This window comes from Dendrobates tinctorius, unplaced genomic scaffold (genome assembly GCF_039654945.1).
Source record: "Dendrobates tinctorius isolate UK_male_01 unplaced genomic scaffold, ASM3965494v1 ptg000103l, whole genome shotgun sequence".
In the NCBI taxonomy this organism is placed as follows: domain Eukaryota; kingdom Metazoa; phylum Chordata; class Amphibia; order Anura; family Dendrobatidae; genus Dendrobates; species Dendrobates tinctorius.
Window position 1 is genome coordinate 36915781 of NW_027361771.1, and position 23986 is coordinate 36939766.

General features: G+C 44.2%; 1 protein-coding gene across 2 annotated transcripts in view; it reads left to right on the plus strand.

Moving 5' to 3' along the window:
- The first annotated feature begins 4845 nt into the window (after positions 1-4845).
- Positions 4846-23986, plus strand: part of SLC43A3 (solute carrier family 43 member 3) — a 137280-nt gene continuing 118139 nt past the window's right edge. Inside the window, exon 1 of one of the 2 annotated variants that reach the window (XM_073588213.1) lies at positions 4846-5065. The gene's annotated coding sequence lies outside the window, so the exon portion shown is untranslated. The remainder of the gene's footprint in view (positions 5066-23986) is intronic. The other variant, XM_073588210.1, reaches the window with a different exon arrangement.

Genomic DNA, 23986 nt, shown 5'->3' on the forward strand with positions numbered 1-23986 from the left:
TGTAATTCTACCCCACTCTTGCCCCTCCCTCAGGAATGTGGTTTGTCATCAGCTAGCTCAGCCTTTGTCTAAAAGCACATGGTTCCTTTGTTTATCTCAGATCGAATATAATAGCACAGAATATTCATAGAAGCAGGAAACTTATATTTCTGGAAACTGCATGGTTAAGCCCCCTTCTCACATAGCGAGATCGCTAGCGATATTGGTAAAGCGTCACTGATTTTGTGATGCAACAGCGATATCGCTAGCAATCTTGCTACATGTGAAACGTATCTGCGACCAGCCCCCCCGCTGGATATCGCTGATCGCTCTAGAATGTCCTGGGCCATTTTTCCCTCATTGGCGTCCCGCTGGCGCCGACTAGCGGCGCATGGACGCAGGCGGAAGTCGTCATCATCGCTGTGGTGTGACAGGTAAGAGGGACCGTCACTGGATCGCTTATCGCTGCTGCGTCGCTGGTGAGATCTGCCTATTTGGCAGCTCAATAACGACCATTTAGCGATGCACCAGCGATCCTGATCGGGTCATATCATTGTCGGGATCACTGGTGCATCGCTAAATGTAACGGAACCATTAGAGCTATCCACAGGTTTTGAAGCTTTGGCACCCATCCGGAATCGAGAAAAGGGTTCCCGCCGTGCACTAGTCTGCAGGTAGTTCTTGTTTGGTATCGACAGAAAGGTAATTTAGCATTAACAAAAACTAGCTTGGCCCTTGCAAAATTTTCGCATATTGGTCGTCGGGGGCGCAGGCAAGTTCAGCAAAAGCAAGCTGGTCAAATGTAAATGTATTTCATGAGCTGATGAACACAGACAGGTATTTATATATGTAGATTGGTAATACAATAAATTGTTTTGATAAGTAGAGGCCAAAAAATGTTTTCCGGCTGAGGTGCCACCTGCAGGTCATTGTGTCTTTCTGCAGGTCTATGAAAGTGAATGTTTAAACGGTATTTAGTGATAAAATCGTGAATGTGTGGTTTGTTTGGCTGTTTTCTTGCTGAAGGGAGCAAGTTTACCCTTCAAATGGTGTATCATGTGTGTGTGTGAGGTGAAAAAGCAGTGCATCTTTACAAATGTTTTGGTAGTGTGCTTTGGGCTACTGTGGTGCCACCTGCAGGTCATTTTTCATTACTGCAGGTTTATGAAAATTAATGTTTAAATTGTATTTTGTGATCAAACCATGGATGTGTATTTTGTTTGGCTATTTTCTTGCTGAAGGGGGCAAGTTTACCTGTCAAATGGTTTATCATTTGTGTGTGTGGGTGCAGTATGAACGGGGATACAAAGGAATCACCGTAAAACAGTGTTTAGAAATAATAGAATAGATGATAACCCTGTCGTCTCATTGCAAGGTTTCCACCCAGAGTTATGACCAATAGTAGTTTCTTAATAACTTTCTAAAGGGGGCATAACCAGCCACCATGTGAGGTTATCCAGGGAGAAGACCCTTAGTTTTGGGCAAAGGTATAAAGCTCAGAGGCCCAGACAAAGGGGGAGTCATCTGCCCGGGGTGCAAGCTAGGAGGCTGTGCTGATAAACCATTTTCCCTTGGGGAAGGTGCCCCTCCCCCCTCCTCCACATGGCGTGCCATTTTGACTGAGATATGTAAGTTTCATATTTTAATCCATTTTATTTTGTAATTGTCTGTATATATTGTATCTTGTCTCGTTTGTAACATATTTTATATTTTTGTAAACACTGTCTAAATTTTCTGGAGTAAATCTATTAAAATGTATTAGTTTTGTTTTCTCTTGACCCAATATTGATTTTTATGTAGAATGAGAAGCTGGTGGCAGCAAAGTGTTCTGGGGTATTTGGGAGACTCTGCTAGTGATGGAACAGAGGTTTTATGTGTGTATTATCTGCCTGAGACTGGGGACATACATACCGCCCCCCTGTAGAGTGCCAATAGCCAGTACATGACAAGGCAGCCTTTCTGGCTACTTATCCTAGGTGTAGTTCCCTGACTCACCTGAGGGGAAGGAGGGCGCCAAAGAGCTGCAAATTCTTAAACCGGAAATGGAAGGTGAGATATAATAAATCCCTGACAACTGGGGCAACCTCACACCCCTTGTTCATGACACCTCTCACACTCGGATGCACTTTGTTTATGTATCTTTTTTAACTATTTTTCTAATAAAATACTGCTTTTAAACTTATTTGATTGTCACGTGTATCCCTATTATCACATGAGTTATCTGTGGGTGGTGGTACCCTTGATTCTATATACTCATCTAATAATTGTAGAGTATACAGTAATTGTCATGGCTCGGTTTGGGGATTTTATCTGCTGACCTGTTGCTTCGTGGATAGTTACTCTGTCAGCAGAGTCTTTTTTTCCCTATCCAAATGCTGATAATGCCAATGTCTTTGTTCCCCCTTCTTTGTTTGCTCCTATCCAGGTGTTTTCCATTTTTCCATTTTTGTCTGTTCTATCACATTTAGGGTTTCGTTTTATATGTTCACCCTTCACTGCATTTGCTTGCTAGCTATACCTCTGGGTGAACTTGGGTTTAGGAGTTCCAGCCCTTCAGCTAAGGGGTTTACCTTGCTTTGTAAACACCAGTTGAATTACTGCAATGAGTCTGTTTTTCTTGCCAGCTCCTCTTTCTTTCACTTTTTTAGGTTTCTGGGAGGTTATTCTGGTTCCTCTTAACTTTGGCTCTGCTTAACTTACCCTCTCTACCTTATATGAACATGTTTTAATTTTTGTATCTTCCTGTACAATTTCCTCTCCTCTTGTTGGCACTGTGGCTTTCCCTCTGATTCCGTCCCTCTGAAACCTCTCAAAGGCCTTTTAGGGAGCCAGGTCCAAGGTGGTGTTTTGGAGTGGTGTGGGTAGTCTCCTAATCTGTACAGGGACCATTTGGGTGTAGGTGCATCATTTCCATGTAGTAGGTCTTACCTTTTTCCATTACCCGTGAGTCAGCGTGTGTTATGTTCACAACTATAATAATACAATAGTATATTGCTATACCGAGTCCTGATCATTGCCTCGTCATCTCCTTTGCTGCAGTTCACCCAAACAGCAGCACTACACAATTGCGACTTCAGACTCTAACTCTTCTCTGACTGACTTAAGGAAGCAGGTCACTTGTCCTAGCAGTCAGCCCTCCTCCAGTGGGCTGGTCCCAACATTAACTCTCTCCCTGACCCTGCAGTCTGTGTGGAAATGCACCCCTTCACTTACATTCTATGAAAACACTGTTGGAAGCACAGGAATGCGGGATGCAGTGATGAGCAGGAGGCAGATCAAGAGTAAAAGGTGATTTATTACAGGGGATCCTCCTTGCAGGGAGACTATTGGTAATGAAAGAGGGAAAAGCAGAACGCATAAAACAGGGAAAAACAATAGTGTTATCTAATTATCTGGCAAACTTATCAGTCCGAAGTTTTCAGGGTGATGTTGGTTTGTTCTTCCACAGTGGCGTGGAAGGAAGCACGTGAAGTTTCAGGCTTAGTACTGAAGATAATCGAGGCACTGTCTCCTGACGAAAGAGGTGTGTTCGGGTTCCTGCGAACACGGAGCAACATGTGGATCGCAGAGCAGTCTCTAATTCCGCCGGAGTTTTGCAGGGACGGAGGAGGGATACAAGCCAGCTGACTCCGGCTGATAGCTGTTACGGGTATGCTGTTTCGGAGTGGAGATGTGACGACAACCCGGGAGTGTGCCCTCTGGGTCACGGCACCAGAGCCCCGAGGGCGAGCAGACCAGGTGTGGCCACTCCCTATACAGGGAGTGTTAGGGGCAGGCCCATGGAGGATGGAATCGCGACAGCTAGAGCCAAAGGGGCGACTGGGGCTAAACACCGGAAAGAAGGCACAGAAGGATCTGAGCTGCTAGGGCACAGAAGAAACACAAGGACCACGGAGCAAGGGCAGCGCACAGAACCAGGGGCACAGAAGATGGCGGAGACTGGCGGCTGCAAGAGAGAGAGCAAGGTACAGGTAATACAATGAATGTGAGGCTAAGGCGGATGATAGGTGTACACGGGGAATAGGAGGGACCAGGCAGGTAGACGGGGGAGGCAGGACAGGGAGAGACGCAGGAGCTAGGATGGACTCAGAGCAAGGTAGGAGGTGCAGAGAAGGAGCTACCAGCGGTAGCGCAAACAGGGACAGAGGATGGAGGACAGGGCCTGAGGCAAAGCGAGTGCTGACAGGGGAGGCAGCATCACCGCATGTGATAGTCAGTCGTCTTACCTGGCCTGACGCTGAGTAGAAGTAGTCGTCACAGCTCCTAGAGGCCCGAGTGTCAGGAGCGACGTAGTGCGCAGGGACGGCGCCGGGGTACCCGGAGGTCAGGCGCGGGGATGCGCAGAGAAGCAGGAGTGCGCCAGGAGACGCGCTGGAGGGGAGTCGGAGCGTGCTCGGACACGGGACCGCGCCGGTAAGAAGCCGCGGCAGGGACCGTGACAATAGCGCTGTTCAAGGGTAGGCTACGCGCCCATGTTCGTCTGCGGAACAGCACGCATGGTCAATTCTGTCTCAGAAGGAGGTGTGGACACGAAGTCAATGCGCTCACGGTCAGAGGAGGTGTGCGTCAATGTACGGCAATGAGGAACGGTATCCAGGAATCGTCTCACGGAGAGAGAGTTAACTCTCCTGCTGCGTACTCTGACTTCCCGCCAAGTCTCTCTGATTGCCGCGCACAGCCCCTTTTATCTCAGTCACATCCCCTTCAGTCTAGAGCAATGGTTGGTCCAGATCTGAATGCCTTCCCCCCTGCCACAATGGTGATAGTCCCTATGGTTCCGTGATCGGCACAGGAGAAGAACCACTGGCCCGGTCCATATTCCTACAACACTACCTTATGTCCTAAGTCCTAACCTACATCTATCATGCACGAAATCACTACACATTGTAATACCTTCCATTATCACATTTCATAATCAAACATGTTACACTTCACATGACACAATATGTACACAAGTCACAGGACAGTATTCAGATTACATATCACTTTATACACAGCAGTGATATCTTCAAGGGGGAACAAGGTAATATGTCCATCTCCTTACAGTTGTCCACCCTGATCTGAGGCTTAGAATCCACCACATCAGGTGAGCCCATAACAGTGACGTGGGATATGTATTGGATCTGACCTAATGGTCACAATATGAAAAGATTGTCGAGTATGAAGAGCTCTGTAGAGCAATATTTGCTTCCATATGAAAAATAACATTTATTGAATGCATAAGGATTTATGATTTAACATTTGTAATACTTGAACATTTGAAACATCAGCCTTGATGACATCAGTTTGATTGTGCTTTTTGAGAGAATGAGTCTGCATTTTTCAGAGCTCTCTCCCTTCCTTCTAGCGCCATGAGAAATAAAAATGCATTCTACAAAATATTTTTGGGCTTCCCATTTAATGGGGGCACTGGTTGGGTCATTGATTTTTCTCCTTACAAAAGGGAGGCTTCTGCATAAAATGTGGTAATCTGGCTTAGATGAAAGTATAGGGTGGGCCATGTATATGGATACAACTAAATAAAATGGGAATGGTTGGTGATATCAACTTCCTGTTTGTGGCACATTAGTATATGGGAAGGGGAAAACTTTTCATGATGGGTGGTGACCATGGCGGCCATTTTGAAGTCGGCCATTTTGGATCCAACTTTATTTTTCCAATGGGAAGAGGGTCATGTGACACATCAAACTCATTGAGAATTTCACAAGAAAAACAATGGTGTGCTTGGTTTTAACATAACTTTATTCTTTCCTGAGTTATTTACAAGTGTCTCTTTGTTTACAGCTAGAGTTGAGCGATACCGTCCGATACTTCAAAATATCGGATCGGAATGGATCGGCCGATCTTTAAAAAAAGTATCGGTATCGCCGATGCCGATACCGGAAGTCCCATTTAAGTCTATGATACTTCCGGTATCGGAATTGGAAAAACCCTTTTCTGCCCTTGTACAGCCTCTCGGAGGTCTGTACGGGCCTTCCGGAGGTCTCTGCCGGCCTGCCGGGGGTCTGTGCCGGCCTGCCGGTGGGCTGTGCGGATTGCCCGGGGTCTGTGCACCCTGTGGGGGTCTGTACCGGCCTGCCGGGGGGCTGTGCCGGCCTGCCGGGGGGCTGTGCTGATATCCGGGGGTCTGTGCAGGCATCGTCCGATGGGACTACAAGTCCCATCGGGCGATGCCTGCTACCATGACAGTGATTGACACATTAGCCAATGATGGGACAGTAGTAGTCCCATCATCCGGCTAATGTGTTAAATGTTAAAAAAAAAAAAAAAAAAATACTACATACATACATACTACATGCATGCTACATACATACTACATGCTACATACATAGTACATATATACTACATGCATGCTACATACATGCTACATACATACTACATATATACTACATGCATGCTACATACATGCTACATGCTACATACATACTACATATATACTACATGCATGCTACATACATGCTACATGCTACATACATACATGCTACATGCTACATACATACTACATACATACTACATGCTACATACATACTACATACATACTACATATATACTACATGCATGCTACATACATACTGCATGCATGCTACATACATACTACATGCATGCTACATACATACTACATGCTACATACATACTACATACATACTACATGCATGCTACATACATACTACATGCTACATACATACTACATGCTACATACATACTACATATATACTACATGCATGCTACATACATACTACATGCTACATACATACTACATACATACTACATGCATGCTACATGCATACTACATGCTACATATATACTACATACATACTACATACATACTACATATATACTACATGCATGCTACATACATACTGCATGCATGCTACATACATACTACATGCATGCTACATACATACTACATGCTACATACATACTACATACATACTACATGCATGCTACATACATACTACATGCTACATATATACTACATACATACTACATACATACTACATATATACTACATGCATGCTACATACATACTGCATGCATGCTACATACATACTACATGCATGCTACATACATACTGCATGCATGCTACGTACATACTACATGCATTTTACATACATACTACATGCTACATGCATGCTACATACTACATGCTACATACATACTACATATATACTACATGCATGCTACATACATACTACATGCTACATACATACTACATATATACTACATGCATGCTACATACATACTACATGCTACATACATACTACATGCTACATACATACTACATATATACTACATGCATGCTACATACATACTACATGCTACATACATACTACATACATACTACATGCATGCTACATACATACTACATGCTACATACATACCACATATATACTACATGCATGCTACATACATGCTACATGCTACATACATACTACATACATACTACATACATACTACATGCATGCTACATACATACTACAAGCTATATACATACCACATATATACTACATACATACTACATACATGCTACATACATACTACATGCATGCTACATACAATACATTCATACAATACATACATAGACATACAGTACATATAACATAGAGTAACATACTTACCAATACTTGTCACATTGTTCCCCGAAGCCATTGTCGTCTATGGAATAAATATTAACATAACAAACCACAAAAATACTCACCCATGATCCGAAGCAGTCCACGAGTGTGTCCCACAACGATCTTGGGTAGAGAACTGCAGCATCAGCTGATGCTGCCGCTCTCTACGGGCTGCAGGAATCCAATGACGGAAGGTAGGTATCCTTCCGCACTGTATTCCTCCGCCACTTAAAAAAAAAAGTCCCTAGTCTCACTTTATGGTAAAAGCTGTGTGGGAATTTCTAAATTTTAGAATGGTCTAAAATTCCAGCAGAGCATTGTAAGAAACTCATTGATGGTTACCGGAAGTGGTTGGTCGCAGTTATTTTGTCTAAAGGTTGTGCAACCAAGTATTAGGCTGAGGGTGCCAATACTTTTGTCTGGCCCATTTTTGGAGTTTTGTGTGAAATGATCAATGTTTTGCTTTTTGCTTCATTCTCTTTTATGTTTTTTCATTTAAGACAAATTAAATGAAGATAATAATACCAAAGAAATTGTGTTTGCAATCATTTTCAGGAAGAAACTGAGTATTATCTGACAGAATTGCAGGGGTGTCAATACTTTTGGCCACAACTGTAAATAAAATGGGAATGGTGGTTCCGGTGCCAGTGTGGCTGCAGCGGGGTGAGGGTGCTCCATGCTTCAGCGTGACATTGAGTGACTTAAATAGACCACCGGCGCGCTCTACTCACAGGAAAGGTGACCGCCGACATCACCGCATACCGGAGGCACCGTGGACCGCTGGCTCCGAAGCACGGGCGGCGAGAGCAGAGCCACAGGAGCACGTGGGACGGCAGGAGAGATCCCCAAGATGGCGGCGGCTGCAGTAGCGCCACAGAGCAGGAAGCTCAGGAGCAAGGGAAACCCGGAGGCGCAGCTGAAAACACCCAGGTCAGAACGGGGAGAGACAGGGGGAACCCGCATAAGCCCCAAAAGAGACCGCCGGCCGGAATCATAGAGCGGGGAAGGTCCGGTGACAGGGACACTTATACAGGGAGACCGCAGGGAGTTGGCAAGAGAAGTGGCAGGATACCTCACGGGAGATATAAAATCCGCAGTGAAGGAAGCAGTAAAAGACACTAGATCCACGAAATAACAGCGCAACATGCCAGCAGGCTGGACCACTTGGAGCAGAGGGTGTCAGATAAGGAAGATAGGACAATTCAGCTTGAACAGGAGCTGGAAGTGTCTGAAAACAAGGCACATGGCTGAGGGACAAATTTGAGGACCTAGAAAACAGGTTCCGAAGAAATAACCTGCGGCTAGTGGGGCTACCCGAATCTATCACATATCAGCAACTCAATGTCATTTTTGAACAAGAACTGCCAACAGCCCTAGGAATACAAGATAAGTGCAAGGTGGGAAGAGCAAACAGGGTGGGCCCGCCTGGAGGGAGCATGGCCAGAGACACGCGCCTATCTGGATTTCAAGGAAAAGGACAAAATTCTGCGCCTTTTTAGGGCCAGGCGACAGCCACTCATGCTCCAAGGACATAAGGTTGTCATCTTTGAGGATTTTTCATCAGAAGTCACTAAAAAACTCAGGGCCTTCAGTGAGGACTGTAGCCTCCTCTACAAGAAAGGCATCCAGTTCCAGCTACTTTACCCTGCTGTCCTCAAAACGAGGCACACGATGGCTCCTTTAAAATTTGGAGGGACTCCAGCAAAGCCACGAGGGAGTTCATGTCATCTCCCACGAGATCTCTCAATGGACGTCGCGACGATGAAAGAGAAAGCGAGGAAAGCGGCAACCGCTCAGACCGCCTGAAGACATGAGAGCTTCACTAGGAAGGCTTTTCTACAAGGACAAATCTCCAGACAGGAGGATCTCATTGATGGTGTCGGTTGATGTTGTACGTTAGATCGCTGCGTGATTACTCGAAAGTGAAGAAGGTCTCAGGAACTTTTGAGAATTGCTGCAGCATGTTCATCCAGACACGTAGATGTAAGTTGATAGAGTACAATCCGTTCCCAATTTTTATGTCTTTATATTTCCAAAGTTTTTCTTTTTCTTTATATGCAACCGGTACTGCAATTATGTCAAGTTGGCCAGGTTGAGGAGAAGGTGGTGGAGGGCCATGTTGGAAAAAATGGAAGTACTAGTGATATACATGGCAAGGGGGGGAAGGGAAGTGATGGGTGGGGAAGGGAATGTTGAAAATGTTTCCCATGTTGGGGTATTCAGTTCGGGGACTAGTTGGGTTTGGCTTGATATGTGCTGTAACACTTTAGATGCTTTCGTCAAGATTTGGTTCACTTCTCATAACACTCCTGAGGGCGGACTTTGGCTATCCCGCCCAATACTTTTTACACAGACAGATCGCTTGTTATTGAGCCACATGGTTACCACGAATGGTTAAGATCATAACATGGAATGTTAAGGGTCTCAAGACCCCGGAAAAAAGATCCTTGATACTCAGGCACCTGAAAAGATTACGTGGTGACATAGTCCTGCTCCAGGAGATACATTTGCGTCAACATGACATGTTCCGCATGCACAGACTTTGGGTGGGAGAGGTTTATGGGTCGGGAGCCAAGGGAAGGCAGGCGGGGGTGATCATTCTGGTCAACAAAACACTTCCACACAAACTGGTAAAGTACCCACATGATGATCAAGGAAGACATGTCAGAGTAGTCTTAGAAACTCCTAGCGGAATATTAGACATCCATAATGTTTATGCCCCCAACTCGGCCAGGGATGTGTTTTTCCAAACCCTTTGCACCTCAATTATGACTTCTGGCGCACATAACTTGATAATTGGAGGAGAAATGAATGAGGTAATGCTGGATTCGGAGGACAGATCGAAAAGTGGGAGGGGTGGAAGTAGCTCTACTACGGGGAGGGGAAAGTCGCATTTGGAAGTCGCCTTGCTACACTTGTAAGGAGAGCTTTAAACTAGAACAACATGGGAAGGGAAGCAAAAGACCAGAAAAAACCATACACCTGACAAATGCTATTGAGAACTCTGCTATTAGAAGTGGAAAGGAAGAACAAAGACGAAAGAATCTAATTAATAAAAATATTGGAGAAAGAGAAACCAATCACAAACTAAAATGTTTCTATACTAATGCACAAAGCATGGGCAACAAACAAGGAGAATTGGAACTACTAACACAGGAAAAGAAATATGATGTCATTGGAATCACTGAAACTTGGTGGGACAATACACATGATTGGAATACAAGACTAGAAGGATACAACTTATTTTCAAGAAACAGACTTGATAAACGAGGAGGGGGTGTTGCATTGTATGTTCGAAACGCGTATATCTGCACAGATATTGAAGCTTCAGAGACTGGGAGTTCTGTGGAAACTGTTTGGGTAAGAATACAAGGACAGAACAATGGAAAGGACACCATTGTAGGCATTTACTACAGGCCGCCTGTGCAAGCCGAAGATATGGATGAACTCTTTATGCATCAGATGGCCAAGTTCTCCAAAAAATATGACATAGTTGTCATGGGAGATTTCAACTATCCAGACATTTGTTGGGAATCTCTCTCAGGCAATACTAACAGGTCAAGGAAATTCTTATCCTCTCTTGCTGACAACTTTATCTTCCAAAAGGTAGGGGAGAAAACAAGGGGAACTGCTACCTTGGATCTAATCCTTATAAACAGGGAGGAAATGGTTGAGGAGGTAAAAGTGGCTGGGACCCTAGGAGGTAGCGACCATGCTATTTTAGAATTTTGGATAACTAGAGGCGGAAGACCTGTGAAGACTCAGACGTCAAGGTTAGATTTCAGAAAGGCAGATTTTAAGGGATTCAGAAAGAGAATTGGAGGGATCCAATGGCTGGATATCCTTAAAGACAAAAATGTCCAGGAAGGATGGGAAATCTTGAAAAATGAAATTCTCAAAGCACAGTTGTTAACAATTCCGAAAAGAGGGAAGAATAGGAAGCATTTAAGGAAACCAGGATGGATGAACACAGAACTTAAGCACATGCTAAAAAGGAAGAAAAAAATGTTTATAAAATGGAAAGAGGGAGGCATATCTAAAGAAGAATATAATGCTGTCTGCAGAACCTGCAGGGCACAAATCAGATTAGCTAAAGCTGAAAATGAGCTGAGGCTTGCAAGAGATGTCAAAAGCAATAATAAAGGATTTTGGGGATATGTCAAAAGTAAAAGAAAAGTCAAAGATGCTATAGGATTTTTACAGGATGAAAATGATGAAATGGTAAGACAGGATGTTGAGAAGGCTGAACTTTTAAATTCCTATTTTGCATCTGTTTTCTCTCAGAAAGGAAATGCAACATCAACTGTTATTCACTGTCCTATTAAGGGAATAGAACCTAAATGAATTCAAGTCTCCAGGTCCAGATGAATTACACCCCAGAGTACTGAAGGAGATAGCAGAAGAAATTTTTGAACCCCTCTCCATAATCTTTGAAAATTCTTGGAGAACAGGAGAAGTGCCAGAAGACTGGAGAAGAGCAAATGTTGTTCCTATCTTCAAAAAGGGGAAGAAGGTGGACCCAGGAAACTATAGGCCGGTGAGTCTGACTTCTATACCAGGAAAGATCTTTGAACAAATTATTAAACAACATGTATGTCAATACCTGGATAAGAATGAAGTGATTAAACAGAGTCAGCATGGGTTTGTAACTAATAAGTCATGTCAGACTAACTTAATTTCCTTCTATGACGGTATCACTGATTGGGTGGATCAAAGAAATGCTGTAGATATAGTATATCTTGACTTCAGCAAAGCATTTGACAAAGTCTCTCATACAATCCTTATTGAAAAAATGATTAAGTATGGAATGGACAAGGCAACTGTTAGGTGGATTCATAACTGGCTTAGTGATCGGACCCAAAGAGTGGTCGTAAATGGCTGCACATCCAGTTGGAAGAATGTCTCAAGTGGGGTACCACAGGGCTCTGTCCTGGGCCCTGTATTGTTCAACATCTTTATCAATGATTTAGATGAAGGAATTGAGGGTAAACTGATAAAATTTGCTGATGACACAAAGCTAGGAGGGATAGCTAATACAAGAGAAGAGAGAGAGAGGATTCAAAAAGATTTAAATAAACTGGAGAAGTGGGCAGCAACTAACAGAATGGTTTTTAACAGGGAGAAATGCAAAGTACTACATCTGGGCAATAAAAATGAAAAAAGCATATATAGAATGGGAGGAATAGGGCTAAGTGACAGCACATGTGAAAAAGACTTGGGTATACTAATAGATCACAGACTGAATATGAGTCAACAGTGTGATGCAGCAGCAAAAAAGGCAAATGCAATTCTAGGATGTATTAACAGAAGCATACAGTCTAGATCACGTGAAGTCATTATTTCCCTCTACTCCTCTTGGGTCAGACCTCATCTGGAATATTGTGTCCAGTTTTGGGCACCACATTTTAAAAAAGACATCAACAAACTGGAGCAAGTTCAGAAAAGAGCGACCAGAATGGTGACCGGTCTGCAAACCCTGTCTTATGAGGAAAGGTTGCAGGATTTGGGAATGTTTAGTTTGCAAAAGAGAAGACTGAGAGGAGACTTAATAGCTGTCTACAAATATCTTAAGGGCTGTCACATTGTAGAAGGATCAACTTTATTCTCATTTGCACAAGGAAAGACTAGAAGCAATGGGATGAAACTGAATGGGAGGAGACAGAGATTAGATATTAGAAAAAACTTTTTGACAGTTAGAGTGATCAATGAGTGGAACAGGCTGCCACGAGAAGTGGTGAGTTCTCCTTCAATGGAAGTCTTCAAACAGAGGCTGGACAGACATCTGACTGGGATGATTTAGCGAATCCTGCTTTGAGCAGGTGGTTGGACCAGATGGCCCAGGAGGTCCCTTCCAGCTCTACGATTCTATGATTCTATGATTCTATGAAACTCTCCTCTGTGCAATTTTGCAACTGATCTAATGACCAGGGATGTGTGGAGACAACATCATCCGGTCGAACGGCAATACACCCACTATTCACACCCGCACAATTCATGGTCCCGTATTGACATGTTCCTGGTTAACGAGAGCCTAACTGCAAAGGTTAAGGAGGCCGAGATAGGTGATCTGGTCTTTTCAGATCATGCTCCAGTTGCCCTGACCTTATTTGATATGCACCCAAAAGGCTCGGACATAATATGGAGGTTCCCTCATTTCTTAAAAAAAGACAAAGACAGACTGTTGGGAAAGTGGTGGTCAGAGTATTTGCATCACAACCATCAATCCACAATGGATCACACACTACTCTGGGAGACGGCTAAAGCCGCTCTCAGAGGTAAAATAATAGCACACACTTTAGTGATAAAGAGGAGAGTGACCGACCAATATTTAAAGACAAGTAACTCTGTTAGACAAGCGTACAATAAGTTTCAAAGGCACCCCGTTGAGGTCAATAAAAGAGCTTGGTTGGAAGTGAAGTCAGAATTTGACACGTGGGCCAGAAAGAAGGAGAAGTTGGGGAAGTCATTGAGGGATGCCGAGCTCCACAGGTTTGGTGACAAAGCTGGATGCATGATGGCTAACCTAGCCAAAGATAGATGTCCAGGGACTCAAATAGCAGCACTCAAAAGACAAGATGACTCCATAACGACTGACCCGCGAGAAATAAACAGCATTTTGGGGAGGTTCTACGCTTCTCTATATGAACCCCGACGGTCTGATCAGGTGCAGGGAAGGAGATGGCTGGAGGGTGTGGAACTCCCGTTGATCTCTGAAACTGATTTATTTGAGTTAAACAGGGAAATAACGGAGCAAGAGATTTCTAGAGTTATTGGGGATCTAAATATTCATAAAGCCCCTGGGCCGGACGGGTTTGACGCCAGCCTCTATAACATTTTGAAGGACCAGATCGACCCGCATTTGAAAAATCTATACAATGATTTCCTGAGAGGCCAAGCCATTTCTGATCACATGAACACAGCCTATATTAAACTCATCCCAAAGGGCAATAAACCCACTGATAACCCAGCCAACTTTTGCCCTATCTCTTTGATCAACCAGGATTTAAAAATTGTGGCAAAAATTATGGCAGACAGACTGGCAGGGATTCTTCCTAAACTATTGGGACCTGAACAAGCGGGAATTTGTGAGGGGGAAATCGGCGGTAGGAAACATAAGACGTTCAATGATGGTGCTGGAGGCAGTGAGGCTGGGAGACCATCGGGGAGGAGCTCCAGCCATGGTCATGCTAGATGCAGAAAAAGCATTTGATAGTGTGGGGTGGCCATGGCTGGAGCAGGTGCTGGATAAGTTTGGTGTGCAGGGAGGATTCAGAAACCTCCTGTCCTCGATATATACTAATCCCAAAGCCAGAGTTCATACAGCGGGGTTTTTGTCAGACATAATATCATTAGGGAGAAGTATGAGACAGGGCTGCCCCCTTTCGCCGCTATTGTTTAATCTAGCCATTGAGCCGCTTGCCAGGTTTATCAATGCGGGCCCAAGCTTCCAAGGGATTAAAGTGGGCGAAAGAGAGATAAAATCTAGTTTCTTTGCGGACGATATTATTCTTTATATGGCAGACCCAAGTAGAGACCTTCATGGCTTAATGAGGGAGTTGGATATCTTCGGAGAGATATCGGAGTTTAGACTTAATAAAACTAAGTGCGAGGCTATGTTTCTTACTCATCGGCCTTAAGGAATTGACCAATTAGAACGGGGACATGCTTCAATACATGGCATACCAATAGCAAGCAAGGCGATAAAATATTTGGGGATCATTTTGGGAAAGACTCAAGAGATATCTATAGACTTAACTGTGCCCCCATTATAAATAAAATAATACAGGAACTAAAAAGGTGGAAAGACCTGCCACTGTCGCTCTTGGGAAGGAACTATCTGATCAAGATGATCAGCTTTTCCCATCTACTGTATCCCCTGCAAACATTGCCCCTCCTATTAAGATATGTAGATATAAATAAGCTCAACAAAGCCTTTTCTGATTTTCTATGGAGAGAAAGAAAAAGTAGAATCAGCAAACGTATATTGATGCTATCGAGGGATGAGGGGGGATAGCACTGCCCAACATCAGAGGGTACAAACTGGCCTGCATTGCCAGACACATTCTTGACTGGCTAAGACACACTAGCAGACACTCAGACTACACATTGGAGTTGGACTGGTGTAAGCCCTGGGACCTCACCAGGAGCTGGCTGGCAAATTTTGGCCTGGGGGGCAAGCACACAGCAGTGACCCATTACCGGCGGCCCATCGTTACTGTGTTTACCTGTGGCTGATTCATAAAGGGAGTAGAGGTTACAAGGCTATAAAAAGATAAAGCCGGAGTAATGATGGGATATTTGTGGTCAAATGCCGACTATATTCTCATCCATTTCTATCAGTGAGCTACTCAGAGAGGTGTTTGAGACTCTAGATGGCAGTGCACGTGACCATAGCTATGCAAACTCATACTTGACATCACTACGCTGGGAATACAAAGGAATCATGACAGTGTGTGCACAGCGCTCTATCACGATTCAGTAAGCTGCCGTAACACACAGACTGACTGCAGAAATTTTTCTAGAGTCCAGAAATCAGTATTGGAAAAAAAAGCATGTGGCTTGGAAATTACATGTTGTCCTCATAGAATTGATTCATATCTACTCACCTCCATTGTGAAACAGACAAAACAGTCCAGCTGAAGAAGCCGCCATTAACTAATTTCTCTAAACCTGTGTAAATTTTAGTTTAGTGTAGTCTCAGTGTGTTAATATACCCCCTTATTGCAGCATCAGTGTGGTGATATACTCACTAATGGCCGTCTTCTCCTGTGTCTAGCGTTTGCTCCGCTTCTCTTCTAAGTCACCTGACTGCTATTCAAACTCTCCAGGTCACGCTGAGTTCTATGTGACCCATAAGGCTATGTGCACACGTTGCAGATTTTGCTGCGGATCCGCAGCTTTTCTGGCCCTGCGGGTCCGCAGCAAAATCTGCTGCATTGTACAGTACCATTTTACTCTACGTAAAATGGAAACCGCTGTGCACATGCTGCAGAATTTTCCACGCGGTTTTGCTGCGGTTTCTAATCCACAGAAAGAATTGACATGTCAATTCTTTCTGTGGATTCCGCTGCGGTTTATCATCTCCTCCATTGTAGAGGTGATAAACTGCAGGCCTTTTGACCTGAAATTTACCTGTGGATTTTTACAAATCCGCGTGGAAAAATCTGCAGGACCAAAATCTACGTGTGCACATAGCCTAAGTGGATTTTACAATATAAGTCTATGGAGTGTGAGAGTGAGGCCCCCAATGAGGATCCATAGGCTAATGTGGCGTCCCTGAAGGTTCAGTCGCCGCAGAGGTACTGCACCTCCTCCTGAGGTGTGGTACCACACCATTCAGGTAAGGTGGAGACACCTGACCACACTCCAACACCTGCATCCCACACAATATAGTAGTGTAGCAAAGCACCCTTTGGTGGCTCCCTGCTTGGAACACGAAGCGTGCTGGGAGGCGGGTGGAGTTAGTTGGCACCAAAAGAGCGGGAAGAGTTTAGGATTTGGTCAGTCTGACAGAATCAGTGGAAGAGTGAAGATCCCCTGAGTGGGATGGATGAAGGAAGTGCTGCAACCGACCTCAGTGACCTGGGTCCGCTGGCACAGGAGAGGAACATTGATGGAAAGCCTGACTCTCTCCATAAGAAGGAAGGATTAGTACGGAACGTAAGGAGAGGAGGACTAAGGATTAGGGTTAGAGCAGAACCCTTCCCAAGTTCACAGCGCAAGGCCGGGGTCCGGTCCCCGAGGTTGTATGGATACTAATGGTCCTGCAGCAGACACTGGAGGAATAGACGTTGTCACCATTTACTCCCACACCAGACTTGGGGGCACAACAGCAACGAGAGTGAGCCGGGACTTAGTAGCAAGGAGTCACCAAAGCAAAGCAGGCTACAGCTGTCTGCCGTACAAGTAGAGTTCATAGGAACATCTGACAGGAGGAACTCCAGTGTAATTCAGTACTGAGAGTACTTCACTATAGGCGCAAAAGGGAGACGTTCAGAAAAGGCACATATGTTGGCGGAGTGTTGGAAGGGAGTACTTCATCTTGCCTGGAAGTTGGCTGGGCCCCGGACCTGGAGGACACAGCATGGATGCGAGCACCTGTATGCACAACAGACTGTGAATAAAAAAAAAACTGGAGTCTGAACTGAGAAAGTAAATTAATGTGTATGCACAATGTAAGTGCATATAAACATATGACCATTAACCAGAGAAAACAAAAAGCAAAAAGCACAAATATCCAGAAATAAAATGTAAAAAAATAAACTGCAAATAATGCATAAAGGTAATAATAATAAGGGTATTTAGTAAACATATTTTTGATCAAAATAATGTACAAGCCATCCCGCCCCGTCACGGCAACCCTTGTGGGACAGTCCTACTCTAGTATTTAAAACCTTTTCACTTGCCAAGTGACGTGAATGTGAACAAGGATCGAGGGACTGACCCAGTAGGAAAAGTATAGGCCAGACTGGATGGCTTTCCCAGCTCATTGATGGTTACCGGAAGTGGTTGGTCGCAGTTATTTTGGCTAAAGGTTGTGCAACCAAGTATTAGGCTGAGGGTGCCAATACTTTTGTCTGGCCCATTTTTGGAGTTTTGTGTGAAATGATCAATGTTGTGCTTTTTGCTTCATTCTCTTTTGTGTTTTTTCATTTAAGACAAATTAAATGAAGATAATAATACCAAAGAATTTGTGTTTGCAATCATTTTCAGGAAGAAACTGAGTATTATCTGACAGAACTGCAGGGGTGTCAATACTTTTGGCCACAACTGTATATATAGGCGAACATCTTATACACATAAAAAAAATAAACACACTCATCTTGCTTGCATTCCCCTTGAGTCTTTGCACAGCAGACGCTTTGAAGTGACATCATCACGTTTACTGTCTATTGCACACATTGATTGGTGGAAGAAGTGGCGTTGGCTCTGCCCTCCATCAATGTATTGTGTTGAAAAGATATACGGCACTCCTTGTTGTGAGATGCAATGCAAAAACTTGGCACTCAGGAATTTGCAGTCAAAGAAAGCAAATTTCATTTGGAAATCCTTATTATTGTTGACTTTTGGTCCTACATACGGGCTTTCATCAGAACTGACTGCGTCTTGAGATAAGGATTTTTATACCGTGTGTAGCAGCGCGTGGTATTGCAACATTAGCTAGTGACAAGTGTTGCATTATAACGCGCAGCTACATGCGGTCTAAACATCCTTATCTTAAAAGGCAGTCATTTTTGATGAAAGCCCATATGTAGGACCAAAGCGTCAATAATAATAAGGATTGCCAAACATAATTTGCTTTCTTTCACTGCAACTTCCTGAGTGCCAAGTATTTCTATTGATTGCTTCACCAATGTATTCACCGCTGTCTACATCCTGAGGGATGCAGGCCTGGGAGGGCATAGAAGTGTAGCCCGTGGACCACCGTTTTCAGCCCTTAGGGTATGTTTCCATGGGACAGAATCCCTGTGCTTTAGATGCAGCAGAGCGTCTCCGCAAAATAGACATGCTGTGGTCTATAAAGACACGACGCATGTCTGGTTATGCTGGGCCGCCAGATGCGGCTGTGCACGCATAGTGGAGACGGGATTTCATAAAATCCCTTCCACTATGCTGTAACATCTGGATGCTGCGGATTAGACGCTGCGGCTGTACACAGCAAATCCTGAAGGATTCCGGCCCGTGGAAACATACCCTTAGGCTGCACTTTGCCCAAGTCTAGTGTATGATATACTGTGACTACAGACGTGAGTCATCTGATGTCTAACACAATTTATTACATCGCAGTCATACACTAATGTGTGTACTGATGTGCTATACCAGTGATGGCGAACATTTTAGAGACCGAGTGCCCAAACTGCAATCTAAAACCCACTTATTTATCACAAAGTGCCAACACGGCAATATAACCGGAATGCTGAGGTTTTAGATTACAAAACAACTCCTACATTAGCGCGCTATAGCAAGGAGCTTGTAAGCCCTGCACTTCAAGCCTAAGATACTAACCAATGACTGCACTGGATGTCTTTTCTTGAGAAAGGATAGGATTTTTATTCAAAAGTAAAATTGCCACATATGATGCTCCATACTGTATAATGGCCACATATGATGCTCCATACTGTATAATGGCCCAACATGATGCTCCATACTGTATAATGGCCACATATGATGCTCCATACTGTATAATGGCCACATATGATGCTCCATACTGTATAATGGCTACATATGATGCTCCATACTGTATAATGGCCACATATGATGCTCAATACTGTATAATAGCCACATATGATGCTCCATACTGTATAATGGCCACACTTAATGCTCTATACTGTATAATGGCCACACATTATGCTCCATACTGTATAATGGCCACACATAATGCTCCATACTGTATAATGGCCACATATGATGCTCCATACTGTATAATGGCTCCACATGATGCTGCATACAACATAATGGCCCCATATACTGCTCCATACTGTATAATGGCTCCACATGATGCTCCATACTGTATAATGGCTCCACATGATGCTGTATACTGTATAATGGCCCCACATGATGCTGCATACAACATAATGGCCCCATATACTGCTCCATACTGTATAATGGCTCCACATGATGATGCATACAGTATAATGGCCCCATATACTGCTCCATACTGTATAATGGCCTTGCATTAAAAAAAAACAACTACTCACCTCTGCCTGTTCCAACGCTGATCTGATCTCTTCATCTATCAGTCCTACCTGTGGGCACGCGCGCCATCTCAGCAATAGTGCCACCGCCACTCTTCTCAGCCTGCGTGCCATCCCCGTCATGAGCACGTGAGCAAACTGATGGAATGGCGTGCGGCCTGATGGGAGAGTGCAGAGGAGAGTGGCTGCAGCGCCGGCGTTAGTGATGAGGGTCCGGGAGATTACGAGAGGGCTGTGGAGAGTGGTGGGGTCGCTAGTTTTGAGGAGATGGCACACGTGCCCACCAGTAGGGCTCTGTGTGCCCCCTCTGGCAAGCGTGCCATAGGTTCGCCACCACTGTACTATACTATGTGCACATGCCTACAGTGTTATATGTACTGATTACACCTGGACCTCACATAATAATGGATGGAATTCTTCTATATACCGTAATATATGGTGTCTTGGAGCCAGGCTCAGGAGCAGTCAGTGCAGGATCAGGATGACTGTATACTGGTGTCTGACCCTGACTGAGAGTTACTGCTGCAGCTTGAGCGGGTGGGGTGACGCTGGAGCCGAACACTCCACTGACAGCGTGATCTGCAGGAGTTGCATGAAAGTTCAAAGGGTGTAATAAAACATCACACTCACTGTGCTTCAGAGCGACTGCAGACACGAGACGCAGGATCCATCCTTGATCTCCTGCCTCCTGCAGAGCTCTTCTCTGAGTTCTCTCAAGCTGCTCTCCAGTCCCCCAGGAGGAAGGAAGCATCCAGGCCAGCGCTGCTGAGGGGAGATCAGAAGACACGGCCGCACAGTGTGCACTGTGGGCGTCTCTACAATTCATTTACAGTGCCAAAAGCCATCAGGCAGCAGGAAGATGGGCGGCCCGCATCTGCTGCTGGGGAGACAGGCCCGGGGGGCACTTGCCCCTCTGCCACCCGGCCCAGCCCACCCCTGGACCTCACAGCGATCTTGCACTCCTCAAGCACGACATTAGACCCGAAGGTGAGAAATTCAGTGATCTTTCGGGACACTAGGGCGGCTTGGAAGGCCATAAGATACAAACTAGGCATGTCATGGAGGATATCTAAATATTTGACACCATGGGGACACCCTGACTTTAGTCAGGGAAAAGATAATGCTCTGTTTCAAATCTGGAGTGAAAAAGGAGTTAGAACTATGGGGGACCTGATGCAGATTCAAGAAAATAGATGGATGACGGCAGACGAGATTTTTCTCAGGTGGGGACTTGACCCTTCTCACATCTTGCAATATGTTCAGCTGCGACACCATTTATCCTCCAAATTACGAGACATACATAAAGAGTGTTATTCTTTCGAACTCGGCAATCTTCTTTCAAGACATACATCTGAAGTGAATATCTCAACTATTTACTGGACCATGGGGAGAACCCTACTGCCTTCGGGTCCACAAGAGCTGTTCAAGGGCTGGGAAACTAGACTGCAGGAAATGGGAGTAGGGGAATTGATTCTGTCTGGGTGGAATGAGCTGCGCAAGTATGTAAGTAATGAAAGATGGAGGGATACTCACTTCCGAATGATACATAGAGCCATACTAGGCTTCAATTTACCGGTCACACAAACTCATAAGGAGAGGCGGCAGGCTTGCCCAAAATGTGACACCCCCAAGACAGACATGTTTCACGGTATATGGGAATGTGGTCTCGTACACACTCAGTGGGAGGAAATTAAAAATTGGGCGGGAGGCCTGATGAGCATACACTTCCCACTAGACAAAATGCTATGGATTTTTCATAAGAGCACTGATTTAAGGCTGACCAAGTCAAACACTCAGCTATTGCACACAGTTGCAATCCTGTACAAAAGACTTATTTTAAGACAATGGTTGGATGGGAGTATACCGGGTCTCCGCCAGCTGCTGGTGGAACTAAAGATGGTGATGACTCTAGAGAAAATAGAAGCAGAAAGCGACAAAGACAGTAAGACGACAACATTTTTCTCAAAATGGAAGGATTTTATTTTGCAACAGTTTTCCAGAGAGGACATCATTGCTCTGGTCTCACCCTTCCGGAACACATCCTGGTGCAACCCAGAAGACTTGCGGGGCACGTTGTGTGGCTTGAGATTAGGGGTAGACCCATGGTCATGAACCAGGGGGAAGGAAAGTAGAGGGAGAACCAGGTCGAGAGGTGTAAAGTTCATTTATGATTATGAAAGCATCACATGAGTAAATTGGAGGGTAGGGGGAAGAGGGGGGGTTACACTGTTGTGTTATTTGGCAATTTCTACCAGCAATTCTGGATTGTTCATATTAAACGGGTATTTGTAAAGGCACTTTTGAGATGTACTACTTATGTTTGATTTTTGTACTCATGTGTCTTTCTTTGAAAACTCAATAAAAAGGATTTTTAAAAAAAATGGGAATGGTGACAGTTTTCTTGCATAGGGTGTCTTGCATTGAAATCTGCTGCAATGACCCGGGTACTGTGTTCACCAGACATCAACACAATTTCTGTCCGCTCCTCACGTGTTAACCTCTGCAACATGTCAATGGCTGTAAACAAAGAGAAAATTGTAAATTACTCATGAAAGAATAAAGTTATGTTAAATACAAACACACCATTGTTTTTCTTGTGAAATTCTCAATAAGTTTCATGTGCCAAATGACCCTTTTCCCACTGGAAAAAATTAAGTTGGATCCAAAATGGCCAACTTCAAAATGGCTGCCATGGTCACCACCCATCTTGAAAAGTTTTCCTTCTCCAATATACTAATGTGTCACAAACAGGAAGTTGATATCACCAACCATTCCCATTTTATTTAGGTGTATCCATATACATGGCCCACCCTGTGCATCCAGCTTTGAAATTTGGCATTAAATTGGTAAGGCCATCTGAAAATTTAGGGAGAAGGATTCATAGAGTATAATATGCCCCATAGTCCTCCATATAGAATAATGCCCTCCCGATAGTCATTCATATAGTATAATGCACCCTATAGTCCTTCATACAGTATAATGCACTCCCCATAGTCCTACATACAGCGTAATGCACCCCATAGTCCTCGACAAGAGTATAATGCAGTCCCCATATAGTACATATAGTATAATGCACACCATAGTCCCCAATAAAGTATAATGCAGAACCCATATAGTACAATGCACCCCATAGTCCTCGATAGAATATAATGCAGCCCCTATATAGAACACATGGTATAATGCTCATGATAGTCCTCAATAGAGTATAATGCAGTCACCATACTAAGAACCAGGCGGTACTCATTATGGGTGAAAGATAGGCGATTTCGGCAACTAAATAGGAAAGGGTTCTTTACAGTTAGAGCAGTCAGACTGTGGAATGACGGACCACAAGAGGTAGTAATGGCAGACTCTATAACAGCTTTTAAAAAAGGGCGGAAAAATTTCCTCAGTACACATAACATTGTGGGTTATAGGTAATTTAGTGATAAAATGTACAATTAGTGGAGTTAATTTAGTGCCTTTCTTCCACCCGTAATGAGTGCCCCCTAGTCCTCAGTACTGTTTTTGGAATGAAGAAGACATGAGCCAGCTCTTTGTACTAACCACACATCTATTTATACATATAAATAAGCGAAGCGCTTGGATAGCGCGAAACGATTGTCAGTTCCCTCTGCACTCCTGATGTCACTCCCCCGGCCTGACATGTGTAACATGTGCCAATAAATCAAGCAATATCTTCACCAGCTCGTTGAG